The sequence below is a fragment of the Heterodontus francisci genome, chromosome 7 (assembly GCF_036365525.1).
Source record: "Heterodontus francisci isolate sHetFra1 chromosome 7, sHetFra1.hap1, whole genome shotgun sequence".
NCBI lineage: Eukaryota > Metazoa > Chordata > Chondrichthyes > Heterodontiformes > Heterodontidae > Heterodontus > Heterodontus francisci.
The window spans coordinates 114,610,739-114,631,678 of record NC_090377.1 but is presented as its reverse complement, the minus strand read 5'-3'; the positions used below and the strand labels follow the sequence as shown (position 1 = coordinate 114,631,678).

Sequence of the window (20,940 nt, the reverse complement as noted above, 5' to 3'; positions counted from 1 at the left end):
AGTTCTCCAAGAGACTCAGGCAACATCCCTCCTTCAATCATTATCATATAAAAACAGATGAACTGGTCATTGATCACATTGCTGTTTGTGAGAAGTTGCTTGGTAGAATGACTGCTGGATTTGCCTATAAAGCAAATCACTTATGTAAAAATAATTGTGAAGTTCTCCGTTTTTGAGATATTATCGATACAAATGGTAGCTGATGATCATGTCATTTTTTGTGAAACCTAAAAATAAGTGTTTCAACACCCAAATTCTGTGGCAGATAATCAACTCAAATTATGCAATTAATAAATAACCAATAAGACTGAAATGCAATGAATCAGGACTACAAAACCCTGCAAAAATCTTCAAACTCAATTTGGTGCTTTATTATATCTAATTTTCAGCAGCTCAAACCAATTGTTTCACTGTGTAAATTGTCATATTCAAGTGGAACAGCTCAGACCCAACCTCTAAGCAGGCATTTTACACTCAGAGAGCAAGGATGACACGAAGTGATGGGAGAACTGTTAATGTATCAGTTGGTAACTGAGCCACAAAGGCCAGAGAAACAGTGGAGGCACTACAATTGGCCTCAACCCCTTTGGAGTTAATGTTAAAAAAAACCTCCGCTGGGTTTCCAAATCCTAACCCCTATCCAGTGATGCCCTGTAGAAAACATAAAAGGGTATCTAATGAACACAGCAGTGGACTCAGCTACAATACATCCACAATTAATTAACCTGTCTGAACTGATTATCAGCTCCCATAAGAGGACCTTGTCACCTTTATCATTTCGATAATCCAACCTGCAAAACCATACCAAGGATTAAGTATCCTTACAGTAAAATACATAGCTTGAAGTCTCCTGTTATACTACCCAAAACACATCTAAATGAATAATGTTAAATAGAAGACTAAAGACCAAGGCTAAAACATATTTACTTACAGCTAAATAGTATCATGAAGCACAAAACGGAGTAAAACCTAGACCATAAATAGAAGAAATGTCCATATTAGGTCAATTACCCTTTCTTACCACTCCTTCTGAGTTATAAATAAAAGACAAACTCAGTTGGTTTTATTTTATTTGTCCCACACTCAGCATTGGCATATCAGCATGCATTATTACCAATGTTTCCAGCAAAGGTACAAATGGAGTCATGGGCTCAACACAAAACAGGATTTCAAATGAACGGCACAGTGGCACAATGGTTAGCACCGCAGCCTCACAGCTCCAGTGACCCGGGTTCAATTCTGGGTACTGCCTGTGTGGAGTTTGCAAGTTCTCCATGTCTCTGCGTGGGTTTCCTCCGGGTGCTCCGGTTTCCTCCCACATGCCAAAGACTTGCAGGTTGATAGGTAAATTGGCTATTATAAATTGCCCCTAGTATAGGTAGGTGGTAGGGAAATATAGGGACAGGTGGGGATGTGGTAGGAATATGGAATTAGTGTAGGATTAGTATAAATGGGTGGTTGATGGTCAGCACAGACTCGGTGGGCCGAAGGGCCTGTTTCAGTGCTGTATCTCTAAACTAAACTAAAGCCTACTCCAGCTTTTAAGTACTGTACTTAGTACTAGCCAATTAGTGATTTTCAGACAAATTTATTGCATTCAAATGAACAATGCATAAAAATACAAACTGTACTATTGTAATCTCTGACTGGAAAGACATTTGCATAGTACTAGACAATGTGGAAACAAAGGGAGCCAATCCCTGTTCCTCCAATACACAGAAGTGGTCAGATTAGTTTTGGTCACATGACTGACTGGCTGTTGCTGAGTTTTTGAACTCCCAAACAAAAGAATTGCCAGGCAGAACGCCGCAGAAAATCTCATCTGCCTGCCTGCTTCAAGTCTTCCCACGGAACTGAATCTTGTGAAAACACAAAAAAGATAGAAAGATTTCCTACATGTACAAGGTTTAAGACTAATACAGGGCCCCAACGAACCACAAGAGCACATCTTCAATGAAGACTACAGCAAGCTCGAGAAACAGTAACAAGATATTGCCTCAAACTATTCTATTTATCTTTTCTTCTGTTCTTTTCTATTCCTACCTGCATGTTTATATCGCGTGTGCTTGCTTGCGTGAGCATGTCATATATCCGTAGGCGTGAACCGTATTAGAGTTTAAGTTTTAAGGTTTTAATAAATTTCCTCTTTCTGCTTTAAACCAAGAAAGCCTGATTGCGCTCTGTTATTTGCCTGATAATTGGAAACTGTGGACGAGGATTCAAAGGGGGAGCTCAAAACACTGTTTAAAATTAAACCCTGTTACAATAAGACCAGGTGAAGACAGCAAGAGACCCTTAGACACATTGCTCACCTGATCGTAACACCTCCAACAGCCTTACACCCCTCCCCTCACTTACTGTTTCTTCACACCCAGCTTCGCATGCCCCAGTACTGGCAACCGTGTCTCAGCTCCTCAGGTCAATGCTTTGGAATTCCCTTTACTCTCAATCTCCATCAGCCCCTTTAAGGCCACCCATTTAAAAGTCCAATCTTTGGCCAAGCTTTCAGTCACTTCTCCCAATTTCTTTGTCTCAACCTCCATTTTTGTCTGATTATGCCTCCTTGAAGCACCTTGGGCTGGGTTTCTACATTAAAAGGTTCGATATTAATGCAAATTACAGTTAGCTGTGCCTTCAGGAGGAGTGGAGGAAAAAAAATCTTTTAAAAGTAAAGTCAAGAATTTCCAGCACTTTGTTTTTATTTCAGAAGTAAAGCCTGTCCACCATCTAAAAGGCACAACTCAGGAGTATGAAGGAATACTCTCCACTCGCCTGCATAAATGCAGCTCCAACAAAATTCAAGAACCTCGACACCATCCAAGACAAACGCAACCTGCTTAATCAGCACCCCATTCATTACCTTAAACACACTTCTTCCACTACTGACGCACAGTGGCTGCAGTGTGTACCATACACAAAATGCACTGCAGCAACTCGCCAAGCCTCCTTCGACAGCACCTTCCAAAACCGCGACCTCTACCACCTAGAAGGACAAGGGCAGCAGGTGCATGGTAAAGCCACCACCTCCAAGTTTCTCTCAATCCTGAGTTGGAAATATCTCCTTCATTGTTGCTGGGTCAAAATCCTGGAACTCCTCAAAATCACTGTGGGTGTACCTACACCACATGGACTGCAGAGGGTTCAAGACAGCTCACCACCACCTTCTTGAGGGTAATTAGGGGTGGGCAATAAATGCTGGTCTTGACAGCGATGTCCAGATCCCCTGAATGATTAAGTGATCAAAACACAATATTTAGCACTGTATTAGTTACACTAGAAATGCAGAAATACTGCAACTTAACAGCAAATCAAGAGTTGCTGTATAACTCCAGAGTCAAGGGCTGACCAAACTCCAGAATCGAGCAATCCAAAGGTAGTTTCATATATGGAGTACAACTCGTATGCAGTCTCAAAACTGACTTGGAGTGTTTGGATACAGCCATACTTTTTAAAAACTGGAGTTGAATTCTAAATGTTTTAAAAAGTGCAGACGCTGAACATTACAATTTTAATTTCTGAAAGAGGAGCTCTGTGCACTGGAAAATTTCAGTTGGTTCTGGTCAGTATAAAAGAATGACTGCCTGGCAGGCTGAGATTATAAATGCACCATAAAGTACTCAATCTCACCCTACTGCAAGCAATTGGGTGGGGCCCCAGAACGGTTAACTGGTTTAATAGATACAATTTTGAAGACCCCCACCCAGAAACACCAAACTATAGCTCTTGGAAAATTACTTTACCAGAGTGAGCCTGACACACAAATCACCATCTGCATAAAATGCCGGGTCAATAGCAGCATGGATCCAGATCTTCCTTGTAATCTGTTGCCAAATCTAGCACCTTTGGTCTTAATTTCTATAAATGCAGAGAAAATAATATCTGCTCTCCAAATAATTCAAATACCCTCCACTGGGTCTATGGAGGGTAGAAGCAGTTTTTAAATACAGGACAAGAGAACATGTCCCAGACATTATTCTCCCAAAACCAGATCGCAAGAAACCCCTGACTGCAAAGGCACCCGAGAACAACGTTTGGAGCTACTGGTCCAAGTGCAAGCAACAATACCCCAGCTTTCAGAATTCCTTTTATTTTATGCATTATTTTGGTTACTTGGAATTACTGAACCTGATGTACTATTAAATTTAATAGGTGAGGGTACTGAAGTAGATCCAAATATAGAATTAAGACTATTACAGGCTGGTATGCAACAAGTTTGGTCCTGCAATGCCCAAATTTGGAATTCTGTTCCTGCCCACTTAAAAACTAAAGTGAATAGCCCAGACGCTAAAAAAATGGCTGGATAGAATGAGAGATATTGAGAAAAATTACATAAAAGTTAAGAGACACCAAGCTTCAATTTTGAATCTTGAAGGACAGGAAAATTAAAGAAAGTATGAGTTTTCACTTTCAAACTCCTGAAGAATGGATTAGAATAGGGATAATTCTCAATTTCAACATTGAGGATGCAGCAAAGAAAAAAAGTGTGTTGGACAGAGTATTTAGGACTTAGGGGGAGACAAACAGAGAGGTTCCTGTTCAGTTTTTAAAGGAAGTTTTTCACCTTTCTCAAGCAAATGCGAATTGATTACAGGTGTGCTTTGAGACACTTTCAATGTTTTATCACATCTTTTGCCACCAACCTATCTGTAAGCCATCTCTTGTGCTAACACTACAGTTGCTCAGCACAGAGAAAAACGGAACAGAGTGTCACTACTACAACAACTTGCATTTATATAGTGCCTTTAAACTTAGTTAAGCACCCCAAGGCACTTCACAGGAGCATAACCAGGAAAAGCACTATGGTATCAGATTTATAAGGCACTTTTGCATGGTAAATCCGTAGCTAATGACAATCATCTGGCTCTCGAGACATGGAGTGTACCTAGAAATATATACTGTCCAACTTACTTTGTTCCAACAGGAGAGACCCAATGACACCAGCACTGCTGCCGCCAAGCATCTGCTGGAGAAATGAGCTGGGTTGGGGGCGGAAGAACAGGTGGATGTGGAGTGGAATGTAAACAGAGGATTACAGCACTGGGATGTTCGTCTAATGCTGCTTCTCTGGTACCATTATACTACAAAAAAGACACCAACGAACATTGTACTGAATTCATCATCTCCTACTGTTTCCAATATTAACAGACCTATAACCAATAGTACTTGGGAGTATCAGATACAGTTGGGCATGCAGCTTGGATCCTCGATATAGAACATGGAAGCAGCTGAAAAGGTGGAGTGTCCATTTAGTGGGATGTTACCAGGTCAGAGTTATAAAACAGACTTGAGGATTAGGGTTCTCCCCACGCCCCTTCATCACTACGGCTGCAAATGACCTGACCAAGGTATCCAAGATTAAAGAATGGCAAACAATGATAGATTGTTTCTAATGGTTGGTGAGAATTGTAATAATAGGGCACAAATTCAACACAAACAGCTGAAAATATTTTCTCCAGACAAGTTTGAAAAGTCAAACCTCCAATTACTGGGGTGGGGGGGGGAGTTCACAGCTTGAGTGGATACTGTCTGAAAATTTTACACTCACTTAAACACTGTTAAGATCTCTAATATCGCTAAGCAACTTCTCAATCCCATTTCAAAGCACTGCACCTTTCTGTATGCTGCAGGGGAGTGGCTAACAAAAATGTTTGCTTTGCTGGTCTACCGCTGATTCTTAAAGGGGAACTGCCCAATGAAATGTTAAACACAAGAATTTTATTACCAGAAACCAACAAACTTCTCACTAGTCTGTCCACTCACACATATATATAACCAGCTACCATACTCAATTCAATAAATCAGCCCCTAACCTTTAGGACAATGTGCTATTTACCATTCACAGGCAGTTTCCTGCTGCCTTTTCTTCAAAATTTCTCATTCCATTTTCAAATATAATGGCACTCCTTGCGCATCTTGAAATCATCTGTCACCCACCCTGCTTCCTCCATTCCCTCACCACTTAAAGACTGATATTGTGGGAATATCACATTGCAAGATCTCAACTACCAGTCCACTCCAAGTTGTGTTTAAGAAGGAATATAAAAAACAATATGGATCCTAGACAGTCATTTATGGTACAGAAGGAACCCATTCAGCCCATCAAGTCCATGTCGAGAATAAACTAATTAGCATTGCAGAAATTAGCTTTAATCTCATTAGGCATCACGCTCCTTTGACACCAGTCTCACCCAATTATACTATCCATCCAGACAAATCTACTTGCAAAGTCACAGTCAGAGCGTGTTCCACTATACACAGTACAACATTTAGGCTCTGCCTTGGGACGTGTTGCACAGGAGACAGAGGCTTCAGCTACACTACTCCTTAACCAAGCTATTCCACTGTTTGTTAACTTCTGGAAAGATTTAATTAGCTACTCTACATTTACAGCACTGGTTTAACCCACAAAACTATTCTGGTACCAAAAACATATTTACATAGCAAGCATCCGAGCAATATGGACTAGGAATGTCCCAGTTCTGATCCCTAGTTTGTACTGCTTTAGCTAATGTCAGTCAGGATAGTAGCACAGACTCAGTACTTGACCTCAATACCACTGCACTGAGAAAGGGAGGGGAAAAATAAAATCAGCCATGATTCCTGCTCCTCCTGATCATTGTCCAGGGGCACCTGCTAGCACACTGGGCAAAGACAGGATCAGGTTTGGCTGCGATACCCTCCCCCCAAATATCCCAATGACACTCACTCATCGTGAACGGCCACTCAGGCAAAGCCCTAGTGAATAACCAGCACGCGGGAGACCATCCTCCAGCACCAATCAACCCTTTCAACAGGGGGGGGGACCAAAAGTTGGAGGGCAATTGAAAAATAACTAAATAGGAACACAATTTGTAGACTGCTGTGAGGCACTGCCCAGTCCTAGACAGTCATTTACAGTACAGAAGGAGGCCATTCAGCCCATCGAGTCCCTATTGCCTCTCTTACAGAGCAACCCAGTCTGACAACAACTTGCCCTTCTGTAAAATACATCGAAACACTTTCTCAAACACAGAAAAACTGCTGCTTACTGACTAACTTCTTTTTCTTACTTCAACTCTCAACACAAAATGAGACTTTGCGGTTTATCAAGGGAAACCTATCTCCAGACCGCAAACCTCATATCTATACCAAAAAGAGCAAAGAGAAAGAACCACAAGAAATAAATTATAAAAACTTGTGGCACACTAGATACAACCAGGTGGAAACTCTCAAACGAATACAAATCCCAATCCGGCCAACTTCTATTCTTGTGCATAAGCATCAGGGCATCATTAAATAGCATTTTTTTTTTAAAACTGAATTAATTTTCCTTTGCAAAAGTTTTTAAAACTATATAAATTGCAAATACCTGGGGAACTAACATGATAATACATAGGGCTGGAGGAAAGAGAGGGTAATCAATCTGGAATATTAGTCCCAATCAATATCCAATGACCCCCTCCAGGAAAATACTTGCGGGCATCAGGTGGTGACAAAATATGATCACCCTGCCCCAGCAGCCTGCAGATACCAAGTTCAGGTTCAAGTGAAGAAAGGCTTATGTGGGTGAGGCATTGGAAGGGGACTAGCGGGCAAGGAACTATATCCCATTATCAGCACGCGAGAGTGAGGTGGGGAGAAAATTGGAAAGAAAAAGAGTTTAAAGAAAAAAAAACTGCATCCAAGTGTGTCCAGAGTATGAAACCCATTCCCCACAGTAAAAGTACTGACTAGCTATTAAACATATGGAAAGCCAAATTCAGAACCTGAAGGAGACAAAATAAATAAAGCAAAGTTCCACTACTTCGAACATTAAGGACATAAATGCAAAAACATCACAGACAGAGACCAAACCAACTCTACCAAACCAACTGGGAAACAAGGCCAAAAAATACTGAATCAGAAATCAGAGTTGAGCCTCTACCTGACAGTTATATACTGCTCCTAACGAGGCCCCCCCAGACCCAGATGTGAATTTGAATCACATTGTTTTGGATGTACGGCTGACGTTTTGAGACAAAGTCAATAGAGTTGTGACTTGCAAATTTCTATCCGAGACCCATCTCTTCCAGGACGGACCAGGATCCACACCCCATACCATTTGTGAACCACACTGAGTCACTTCCAACAATTACAACTGCAACCACTATTGTGCAAGAGACTATCATGGACTCAAGTAGACTGTTCCTCAGTGACACAAGGGGCTTAGAGCCAGTTTACAGGGAAACTGTGCCTAGTGACCACAGGGAAGGTACAGGCCATTTTGCAGGAAGACTGTCTCCCAGAGGATCAGGGCCAGTAGGCAAGGAGACTGCCTTTCTTCTCCCTACCTCATGAGTCAGGACTAATGTGTGGACTGTTCTTTCTCCCGCCGCCCAACAGTGGGTCGGAGCCAGTATGTAGGAGAGACTATCCTCCCCAGTGAGTCAGGGTGTGGTAGAGTGTACTCCGGGAGATAGCGGGAGGGGTCCCAGGGACTGGGGGGGTGGGGGGGAAGAGAAGAGGAACAGTGTGTGGAGACCACAGGACAGCATAGGAAGGACACGGTGAGGGGGCGGGGAGGAGCAGTGAGGGTTTGCTGGTCAGAGGACTGGGACCGGTGGATGATGGACTAAGTGCGAGGGGACCGGGGGACCCAGGGGATGGGAGGACTCAATGTGGGGCACCAGGGAACTGGGAATACTCAGACTGGGAAAACCGGGGGACGGGCGGCGCGGAAGCGGGGATGGGAGGACTCAGTGTGGAGAACTCGGGGGGCGGGGGGGGGGGGGGGAGACCCGGGAGGTGATATGGGGGTGGGGAACTCTCGGCCGCTTTCCTCCCAGATGCCGCATCATCATCAATACCACCGCCACCCCTTACGGGTCCCGGACTCACCGTCCTTAACTACTGAGGGGCGGACGAGCCCGATGCCGGTACCGCTCAGTTGCTGTCTCGCTGTGAGGTAATGAGCAGCTCCGCTCCGCGCGCTCCGGCCGTTGCGGTTTATTGTGTGGCGGCGCCGGCAGAGCCACTTCCGGTCTCCGCCCCTCCCCCCGCGGCCCGCATGGCCACGCCCCGTCCTTTCTCTTAAAGTGCCAACACCAGCCGGCGCGGGTCGGGCCCACACAGCTCAAATATCTCTCTGGCTCATTGTTACAATACCCGTCACTCGCAATTTCGAGGAGAACTGAATCGAATTTTGGAAGTCCGAGACTCTAACAATTAGAGCCAGACGTTTAAGGAGCAAAGTTAGGAAACATTTCTGTTCCCGGTTCAAGTCCCACTCCAGGCCTTGAGCGCAAAAATGAAGGCTGACACTTCAGTGCAGTACTGACATAGTGCTGCACTGTCAGCATTGCCTCTTTTGGCTGAGGTTAAACCAAGGGCCCATCTGCTTGCTCGGGTGGATGCGGATGTCCCACACACTATTTCAAAGAAGAGCACCGGAGCTCTCCCCAGTGTCCTGGCCAATATTTATCCCTCAATCAACATCACAAAAACAGATTATCTGATTAATACATTGGTGTCTGTGTACACACTGGTTGCCACATTTCCTGCATTATAACAGTGAATACACTTCAAAAGTACTTCATTGGCTGTCCAGTGGTTGTGAAGGCTCTATAAAAATGCAACAAAAACAAGAAATGCTGGATTCACTCAGCAGGTCTGGCAGCATCTGTGGAAAGAGAAGCAGAGTTAACGTTTCGGGTCAGTGACCCTTCTTCGGAACTCAAAATGCAAGCCTTTCTTTTTTCTTTGCCCACAAAAGGGTGGCAGAAGTTTGGAACTTTCTTCGACAAATGTTAGATCAATTGTTAATTTTAAATCTGAGATTGATAGATTTGTGTTATCCAAAGGTATTTTGGGATACGGGGCAAAAGCTGGTGTATGGAGTTAGGTCACTAACCATGATCTCTTTGAATGGCGAAACAGGCTCGAGCACCGAATGGCCTCCTCCTGTTCCTACATTTCCAGTTCAATTACACAGCCTGTGCTGAATTTGCTGCTCACACCTCGGGTGTTGCAATTGGCATCAGCACCTCTCTGCTAGTGAAGGAAGGAGGGGTGAGGGAGAAATCAATCATTTCAAATCACTCTCCAGCAATCTCTGTAAATAAGTGGACAATGCATTCAGACTGAATTGTCCACAGCTAATATTCCTGCAGATGTTCCTTATGCAGGCTGGTGTAAAGGTTGGCCACTATTATCGGGTTACCTTGGTCTGTAAAACTTTACCTCTGAGATTGAGATTCACCATTTTACACCTTACATTTACGTGGCACCTTTAACGTAAAAGAACATCCTAAGCTGCTTCACAGAGGTGCAGTCAAAAAATAGACAAGGCAACTCATGGGAAATATCAATGATTTAGGCTTGAATGTGGAAATGTTTAAGAAGTTTGTACATGATACAAAAATTGGCCATGTGGTTGATAGTGAGGAAGAAAGCTGCAGACTGCAGGAAGCTATCAATGGACTGGTCAGGTGGGCAGAAAAGTGGCAAATGGAATTCAATACAGAGAAGTGAGAGATGATGCATTTGGGGAGGACAAACAAGGCAAGGGAATACATAACAAATGGTAAGATACTGAAAAATGTAGAGGAAGAGGGACCTTGGAGTGCTATAATGTGATGACCAGAACTGCATGCAGTACTGTAGCTGCAACCTAACTAGTGCTTTATACAGTTCTAGCATAATCCCTCTGCTTTTATATTCTATTCCTCAGACAATAAAGGCAGCAGGACAAGTGGTGAAGGCAGCATACGGGATACTTTGCTTTTTTGGTCAAGGCAAAGCGTATAGAGCAGGGAGGTTATGCTAGAACTATATAAAACACATTAGGCCACAAATTGAGTGCTGCTGAGTAAATGGTGAGTGCTCTGAGATGTAGAGAGATGAGGGTGTCCTAGTCATACAGTCATAGAGAAATACAGCACCGAAACAGGCCCTTCGGCCCAACGATTCCATGCCGAACATCAACCACCCATTTACACTAATCCTACATTAATCCCATTTTTCCCTCTCACATCCCCACCTTCACTCAATTCTCCTACCACCTACCTACATTTGGGGAATTTTTTTTCTTTACAATGGCCAATTTACCTATCAACCCGCAAGTCTTTGGCATGATTCGCAAAAGGTTAGTATGCAGGTACAGCACGTAATTAGGAAAGTTAATAGAACATTATCATTTATTGCAAGGGGAATTGAATACAAAATTAGGGAGGTTATGCTTCAGTTATACAGGACATTGGTGAGACCACATCTGGAGTACTGTGTACAGTACTGGTCTCCTTATTTAAGGAATGATGTAAATACATTGGAAGCAGTTCAGAGAAGGTTTCGCTGGAATGGGCAAGTTGTCTTGAGGAAAGGTTGGACATGCTAGACTTGTATCCACTGGATTTTGGACGAGTAAGAGGAGACTTAACTGAAACATATAAGATCCTGAGGGGTCACAAACAGGGTGGATGTGGAAAGGATGATTCCTCTTGCTGGAGAAGCTAGACCTGGGGGTCACTGTTTAAAAATAAGTCCCCCATTTAAGACAGAGATGAGGAGAATTTTTTTTCTCTCAGAGGGTGGTGAGTCTTTGGAATTCTGTTCCTCAAAAGGCAGTGGAAGCAGAGTCTTTAAATATTAAGGCGGAGGTAGATAGATTCTTGATAAGCAAGGGGGTGAAAGGTTATCGGGGGTAGGCGGGAATGTGGTTACAATCAGATCAGCCATGATATTGTTGAATGGCCGCGCAACCTCGAGAACCGTGGCCTACTCCTGCTCCTAATTTATATGTTCAGATGTCTTCTTCAAAACAGCACAAGCACATTACTCCAATCTCGAATGGAAAACTCTCGCTTGTGTCTTCAGGAACACCAGGTTCCACACATGCTTATTTGGGAAGGAGTTAATGGTCATAGAGAGTTACAGCACTGAAACAGGCCCTTCGACTCACCGAGTCTGTGCCGACCATCAACCACCCATTTATACTAATCCTACATTAATCCCATATTCCCTACCACATCCCCACCTTCCCTCAATTCTCCTACCACCTACCTACACTAGGGGCAATTTACCTATCAACCTGCAAGTCTTTGGCTGTGGGAGGAAACCGGAGCACCCGGCAGAAACCCACGCGGTCACAGGGAGAACTTGCAAACTCCACACAGGAGTACCCAGAACCGAACCCGGGTCGCTGGAGCTGTGAGGCTGCGGTGCTAACCACTGCGCCACTGTGCTGCCCCGGCGTTGGACAATCTACTCAGTGTCTGATAGGACCATCTGACTACTGGGTTTGTATCTGACATCACTGGTGTATCTTGATGAGCAGCTTTTGGAATCAAGGCGGTACACTTATGAGCAGTTTTCTCCAGATGATCTGCAGCAGCTTATGAGGGGGTGACAGATTTTTTTTAAAATTCTTTCATGGAATGTGGGTATCACTGGCAAGGCCATTATTTGTTTCCCATCCCTAATTGCCCTTGACAACTGAGTGTCTTGCTAGGCCATTTCAGAGGGTAGTTAAGAGTCAGCCACATTGCTATGGGTCTGAAGTCACATGTAGGCCAGACCAGGTAAAGACAGCAGATTTCCTTCCCTGAAAAGGACATTAATGAACAAAATGGGTTTTTACGACAATCAATGATAGCTTCATGACACCATTACTGAGACTAGATTTCAATTCCAGATTTTTTTGAATTAATTGAATTTAAATTCCACCAGCTGTCGTGGTGGGATTTAAACCAGTGTCCCCAGGGCATCAGCCTGGGCCTCTGGACTACTAGTCCAGCGACTACCACTATGCAACCGTCACCCCCTCATAAGCTGCTGCAGATCATCTGGAGAAAACTGCTCATAAGTGTACCGCCTTGACTCCAAAAGCTGCTCATCAAGATTCAGGGCTACACCAGTGATGTCAGATACAAACCCAGTAGTCAGATGGTCGTATCAGGCACTAAGTAGACTGTCCAATGCCAGGAAGGCACGAGACATACCATTCGACTTCCAGGTGGACAAAGTCTGTGCAAGCTTGGAGGATGTCTACAGCATAGATCTCACGTACTTCTGTCAAAATAGGAGAGAAGAACTCCAGAGGGAAATCTCTCAAGATTCCACACTCCAAGCTCTGCAGCAGATCATTTTTGAGAGTTGGCCTGAGACCATTCTACGGACCCCTACGGATCTGAGAATGTATTGGCCATATCAAGACAAAAATCAGTATATCCAATGGAGAACGATTCAAAGAACACCAACTACTCATTCCAGTGACACTTCAATCTGACATACTTGGACAGTTCCACCAAGGACACATGGGAATAGTAAGGACAAAATAACTTGCTCGCGAGTCAGTGTTCTGGCCCAGCATCCTCGTTCGAATGGGATGGCTGAGCATATGATCAGGACAGTCAAATCACTGATCAAAAAAGAGTGTTTGGAAACCAGGCAAGATATCCAGATTGCACTGCTGCATCTTCATACAATGCCATTAGACTCCGGATTGCCACCACCTACTGAGATCCTGTTTGGCTGACCAGTGAGAACAACACCACCAAGTTATCATCTCACCAAGTCGTTCTTGATCACAGACCAGTTACGTCAGAAACAAGACAAAATTAAAGGCGCACATAACGTGCATGCGGGCACAAAATTACCGCCACTATGCATTGGCCATATGGTGAGGGTCCTACACCTGCAAGAACAGACATGGATCTCATCAGAGGTGTCCAAGGTATGCAAAGAACCACGTTCATATGAGATGACAACATGAAATGGTACGGTACTGCAAAGGAATTGATCTCACCTCAGGGGACTCTCTACTAGCCATGCACAAGGCAACCAAATGGCATCACCTACCCATACCCGCGTACATTTTGCAGACGAAGAGACAACAAGCAAAGTGTCAACAACTGAAGTCAATCCTCCCAAACTCAATCTTCAAGAGGAGAGGATGGACAGTTTGAGAATGCACCCACATGTCACAAGATCTGGTCGGGTCAGCCAATGACCAGTATGGTTTCAAACGTAGACAACACCTTGAAGACAAGTGTTCCAAATGTATTTGTTACAGTTGAATGTTTTAAATAAATAGTGTTATAGTTGTCAAATTTCTTATATCTCATAAGGGTTGCTTATTCATATACATATTAATGTTATACTATATGGGCCTGTCCTTTAAGTAAAGGGGATGTTGTGATAGTGTATTAGTTAGTATGTTAAATATAATCATTTAAATATGTTTGTGATAATATTTATGTCATCACAGGAAGTGAAGTATCAGGTGATTCCGTTCTCTTGCACACCCAGTTAGCACATGTAAGCTGAAGCAACAAGTCTCAATTAAAGCTTTGTATTCAAACTCTATGCCTGCCCTTCAGCTTCTTTTGTATTAATCTAGAAAGAGATAATACAACAGTAAGAGTGGAATCAAGCCATGGATGTCCCACTATGAGAGAAGAATCAATCGCCATATTGTAAGACAACAGCAAAGTTGGAAACACCATTCAATGTTGGAAAATGCCAACAAGTGATAGGCAGATACAAAAGCTAGCTTGTGATAGGTAGAGGTGGATGCCAGCTTGTGATAGGTAGAGACAAATACCAGCCAGTGATAGGCCGCGGAAGGACTTACTGTTGAGCCCCATGTGCTCCCTCTCCAAGACCAGCCAGGCAGGAACAAAGCTGTGAAAGTGAGGCAGCCAGCCAAAGTGACTATGTCCATGGGCTGCATCCAACCTGCACCTTTGGATCGCCAACATGGCCAAGCCCAGGAGCAATCCACAAGAAGGTCCCTCTGACTTTTCCACTCCCCTCTGCCATGGGCAGCCAAAGTCCAGCCAGATGTTGAGCAGCCCCATCAAATAATCGAAGAGGGGCTGCAGTCTCTCCCACTCTGTATAACCATGAAACCCACACTCACCCAGGCTGTAGAAATTACAGGCAGACTAAGAGTCCATGCAGTGGCTTAAAAAATCTATTGGACACTGACTGCTGTGAATGTCCAATGTTTTCTAATCCAAATGGTTTTAATAATTTACAGAAATAAGATATTAGAGACATCAGCCTTGTGATTCACCGATGTTGCTGGTTTCTGTTGGATCAATGATATTTAGCGATAAACTGCTTAAAAGGGATGTGCAGAGCTGTTAGTCATTCATTAACCCAACATAAACAAAACAAGCAATGCAGTTGTTCAAGTCCAAAGAGGAAAAAGGAGTGGGATTGTGGGTCACAATCTGTAGTACAATGAAAATTTAAAGTTATAATTATTCTACGTTACAAATAGAAGTGAGGAAAAAATCCATTTCTATTTTTAATAGTCTGTTTTAGAAATCTCCACACAGTTCAGTCACAATGGTTGTAGCATCCCTATTCCAAGGTGGGCCACAGGGAGAGCAGGAGACTTGTGCAGGTCTCAGACAGATGTGACTGTATCCACACGTGTTCCTCACAAATATGTTGATGTAATTAGAAATGGGCACCAAGGTGAGGGGAAGTCAGTAATATAATCAAGGGTGGCTTTCAGATGAAGTTAAATCTTGTTCCATGATAGGCAAATCCTTTTAATGATTCAAGCTTTTTCTCAACTCTCAAATCCTTTGTACAGTTCAGTGTTTCTCCCAACTATCAAATCCTCTGAATGGTTCAAAGGACGATACAACACAAGAGGAGGCCATTCAGCCAATTGTAGCTGTGCTGGCTCTTTGAAAGAACTATCCAATTAGCACCAATGCCCTTCTCTTTCCCTATAGCCTGCAAATATTTCCCTTTCAAGTATTTATCCAATTCCCTTTTGAAGGTTATTATTGAATATGCATCCACCGCCCTTTCAGGCAGTGCACCTCAGTCTCTCTCCTAACTCTCTACTCAGATTCACACAGAAAGGCAGTTTTCATAAATGTATCACATCTCTGATGACCGAATCCCGCATCTTTATGTCTGGAGGCTGGGGGCAGCAGGCCACAGGATAACCAATTACGCTTTTACCACATTGTTAAGTACCAGAGACCACATGTAACTGTCCACTGTTAAAAACAGTTGGAGAATCAATTTATTTGCAGGTGAGATAATTACACAGAAAAGGCACACCAGCAAATACCTTGTTGTACAACAGCTAACTGCCACAGTAGTGAAACTGTTTCAAAATCAACAGCCCTGTTATCAATATGAAGACACCTTTCAGGCGGTGGGTGGGGTGGGCGGGGGGGGGAGGAATTGTGTGGGGGAAACTAGGAAATGAACTGAGCTGGTCTGAATTTGAGATCACAATGGAATTGTGCCAATTAATTTTGACTTCTGGGTTTTGCTTCTACAAACTGTGCAGCAGGCGTGATGTGCACCAGGCGTGATGTGCACCCTCATGATGGGATTTAAAGGGACAGTCCACAAATCAAAATTGGAGGTGTTCAGGATGAATTTTTTATATTCATCGAACATACAAATTAGGTGCAGGAGTAGGCCACTCGGCCATTCGAGCCTGCTCCACCATTCAATAGGTTCATGGCTGAACTGATTACTCCACATTTCCACCTACCCCCGATAACCTTCCAACCCCTTGCTTATCAAGAATCTATCTACCTCTGCCTTAAAAATATTCAAAGACTCTGCTTCCACTGCCTTTTGAGGAAGAGATTTCCAAAGACTCACCACCCTCTGAGAGAAAAAAATTTCTCATCTCCGTCTTAAATGGGCAACCCCTTATTTTTAAACAGTGACCCCCAGTTCGAGATTCTCCCACAAGGGGAAACATCCTTCCCACATCCACGTCAAGACCCGTCAGGATCTTATATGTTTCAATAAAGTCTCCTCTTACTCTTCTAAATTCCAGCACATACAAGCCTAGCCTGTCCAATCTTTCCTCGTAAGACAGACCACCCATTCCAGGTATCAGTCTAGTAATCCTTCTCTGAACTGCCTCCAATGCATTTACATCCTTAAATAAGGAGACTAGAACTGTACACAGTACTCCAGATGTGGTCTCATCCAATGCCCTGTATAGCTGAAGCATAACCTCCCTACTTTTTTTGTATTCAATTCCCCTCGTGATAAACAATAACATTCTATTAGCTTTCCTAATTACATGCTGTACCTGCATACTAACCTTTTGCAATTCATGCACTAGGACACCCAGATCCCTCTGCATCTCAGAGCTCTGCAATCTCTCACCATTTAGATATATTAGATATTAGCATATGCTTTTTTTATTCTTCCCGTCAAAGTGGACAATTTCACATTTTCCCACATTATACTCCATTTGCCAGGTCTTTGCCCACTCACTTAACCTATCTATATCCCTTTGTATCCACCTTATGTCATCTTCACAAGATACTTTTCTACCTATTTTTGTGTCATCAGCAAATTTAGCAACCATACCTTTGGTCCCTTCATCCAAGTCATTTATATAAATTATAAAAAGTTGAGGCCCCAGCACAGATCCCTGTGGCACACCACTCATTACATCTTGCCAACCAGAAAATTACCCATTTATGCCTACTCTCTGTTTTCTGTTAGTTAGCCAATCTTCTATCCATGCCAATATGTTACCCCCTACACCATGAGCTTTTATTTTCTGCAATGACCTTTGATGTGGCACCTTATCAAATGCCTTCTGGAAATCTAAGTACAATACATCCACCGCACATGTAACTCCCTCAAAGAATTCCAATAAATTGGTTAAACATGATTTCCCTTTCACAAAACCATGTTGACTCTGCCTGATTACCTTGAATTTTTCTAAATGTCCTCCTATACCGTCTTTGATAATAACTTCTAACATTTTCCCTAAGACAGATGTTAAGCTGACTGGTCTGTAGTTTCCTGCTTTCTGTCTCCTTCCCTTTTTGAATAAAGGAATTACATTCGTAGGATGTGGGCATTGTTGGCAAGGCCAGCACTTATTGCCCAGGCCAGCATTTATTGCCCATCATGAATTACCCTCGAGTAGGGCACACATACAGCAAGTATCGCAGGATATCCGTGAGGCCAATTCCTCACAGGACCTCACTCCTTCTGTCGTCACAGGGGAAAATTACATAATTGCCAGCCTTGGTAAACAAGCCATCAGGAACCTGCATTATGCATTAATATGCAGTCAACTGGGAGATACTGAATATGTCTCTGGTAGCACTCTGGAAGGATCTAGAGGTGAAAAATTTGATAGTAGTTGTCATTCTCAAAGCCCCAGGTCTAACAGGGAGCAGTTCTTCCAGATATCTGCCACCACCTGACTCTATAATCTCAACCTGTGGAAGCATTGCTTCTCCCAGCGATTAAGGGAATGGAGTCTTTATTTGTAAACCTTGTGATGTGGATAGTGCCTCCTACAACCACAGCCCTTCTCCTGTTCTCCCATGTGCAACTCCTTCCTGCACACATGCTGATCCCACCCCGGTGAGTCCTCGCTGCGGTGGATGGCAATGGTCTCCCTGTTGCAGTCAAAAACACCTAAGGTGCCTCCCCATCCTGATCTTGTCAATTTGAAATCCTCCAAGGTTGAAAAAAAGCTAAATTCACACAAGCACTCTTTGCCGAATGTTTGCCAGAGGGAGCTGAGAAACCAGTTGCAATAAGTGAGATCTTATTCACATATGGCAAAGACAAGTTTAAATACCCAGCTGAACTGCTGCTCCAACTCACCTCCATTTCCCTGGTCAGTTTCCTGAGGAAATCCGTGAAACTTAAAAGAGTTCATTAACTTCTCCAAAGGCGTGGGTTTTCTCCGGGTGCTCCGGTTTCCTCCCACATGCCAAAGACTTGCAGGTTGATAGGTAAATTGGCCATTATAAATTGCCCCTAGTGTAGGTCGGTGGCAGGGAAATGTGGGGATGTGGTAGGAATATGGAATTAGTGTAGGATTAGTATAAATGGGTGGTTGATGGTTGGCACAGACTCGGTGGGCCGAAGGGCCTGTTTCAGTGCTGTATCTCTAAATAAAATAAATAAATAAAAAAGGGTGTTAGTAAGTACCCGCCTTTCTTCGGTGTGTTAGTTTCTCAACGGCATCCAGTCACTATCAAACCCGGAGGCGGGTGTGTTGGAGCCAGGCTGCGCTCCCACTCTTAAAATCATAATTTTTTTACCCACCCCAACCTGTTCCCAAATCACCCAAGTTCCCCCAAATTAGTCCAAAATGCTTGTAGCTCTTCCCAGATCTCTGAGCTGATCTCGCAATGATCTCTATGGAGTCCCCATCAGTACCTCAGTGTGGGAACAGACCACCGAAGCAGGGGAAGTCCCCATCTCTTGCACAATTCTTCCAAACCTCCAAAGTGCAGATTTTAGCCAAAGATGAAAGAGCTTCTTCCCCAAAAGTCTGGGAATCAAAATGAATCATTTCTACCGCTCATCTGGATAACACGTGAAGAACAATCTCTTGATCGGTCGTTGAGTCATTTGTTCGAGACACCCGGCCACAATAGAAACCATTCTAAATGTCCAACCAATTTGCAGACATTAGTATTTCAATGACATGACTGATAAACTAAACAAATTTGGCCCGAGCAGTTTCCAATCTGACAGGACAGTCAGCAGCTATACCAATAGCTAAGTCTCAACAGTTTCATGTATTCTGTTTCTTTCCTAACGTGAAAACAAAATGTCAATGCCTTCCCAGCTAACTGAAGCCAATTTTAAAACACACAATTCTGTCCATTCTAAAGTCTTGTTAAAAATAATCATAATGCAGAAACCGACCTGCAACAAAACCGTGGAACTCCTGCCCTCTCTCTGAAAACCTACAGACTTGTAAAGGCCTGGTGTCACCACTCCACCCCCATCACTCTCTCTCACTTTACCCGTCATTCTCCCCATCTCTATGCCATTATCTCTCTCTCACTCATGCACTCCATCCCTCTCTGTAAGCAGGTAAACCCTTTATCACACCCACTTTTACCACGCAGTTGGAGCTTCTGGAAATTATTTTCAAGCTCTTATTTGGGCCTTAAGGACAATTGGTGCGATCTACAAACTGCTGCAAGCTCCTACATGACAGAAACAAGATTATGATTCAAACAAACCTCCAAGAATTAGCAGCATCCTCTTCTACAGCATGACCCTATCTGCCATTAAGGATCATGCTGTGGCTACTCATTGGCATCTCCGAGTGGTCGTAGCAAGAGCTGCATTGGAAAAGACCTGGGCTAAGAGCTGATCAGAGTAACAGCACAGGACCTGGCGGCTTGACTCATCAACTCTGTGCTGGGGTTTTCTCACTATCTTCCGAGTCTCATCCCACACACTCCCCATACTCTTTAATATCCCAGCCAGTCTAATCCCAATTTCCTTCTCACTCCCCATACCTGTTAATGTCACACCCAGTCTAATCCCATTCTCCTGCTTGCACTCCATAACCTTTAATTTCCCATCCAGACTCTCCGGCTCGCTCCATCTGTCCTTCAATATCCCACCCCGTCTAATTCCACACTCCTGCTCACTCCCCATACCCTTAAATATAGGAATGTAAGAACAGGAGAGGACCATTCAGCCGTGAAGTCTGATTGTGACTGGTCTGTATTTTAACTCCATTAATCCGTCTTGGCTCCATGAACCTAAATGCCCTTGCCTAACAAAAATCTATCAATTTCAATTTTGAAATTTTCAACTGATCCCCAGCCTCAATAGCTTTTTTTTGTGGGAGAGTGTTCCAGATTTCCACTACTCTTTGTGTGAAGAGCTTCCTGACATCACCCCTGAACAGCCTAGCTCTAAATCTAAGGTTCAGCTCCCTTGTTCTGGACTCCCCCACCAGAAGAAATAATTTCTCTCTATCTACCCTAACAAATCCTTTACTCGTCTGAAAGACGGCAATTAGTTTGTCCCTTTATCTTCTTTCAGCCCCGGTAACGTTCTGGTGAATATGCACTGCACCCCTTCTAAGGTCGATATATTCATCACGGGGTGCAGTGCCCAGAACTGAGCACAGTCCTCCAGATGAGAACTAACCAGAGCTTCATACAACTGTAGCCCCTTTGTATTCTGGCTCTCGAG

General features: G+C 43.6%; 1 protein-coding gene across 1 annotated transcript in view; it reads right to left on the bottom strand.

The window, feature by feature from the left end:
- LOC137372246 (ras-associated and pleckstrin homology domains-containing protein 1-like) overlaps window positions 1-8,985 on the bottom strand; it is a 212,032-nt gene extending 203,047 nt beyond the window's left edge. The window contains exon 1 of the mRNA XM_068035920.1: window positions 8,857-8,985. The gene's annotated coding sequence lies outside the window, so the exon portion shown is untranslated. The remainder of the gene's footprint in view (window positions 1-8,856) is intronic.
- Window positions 8,986-20,940: the final 11,955 nt, after the last annotated feature.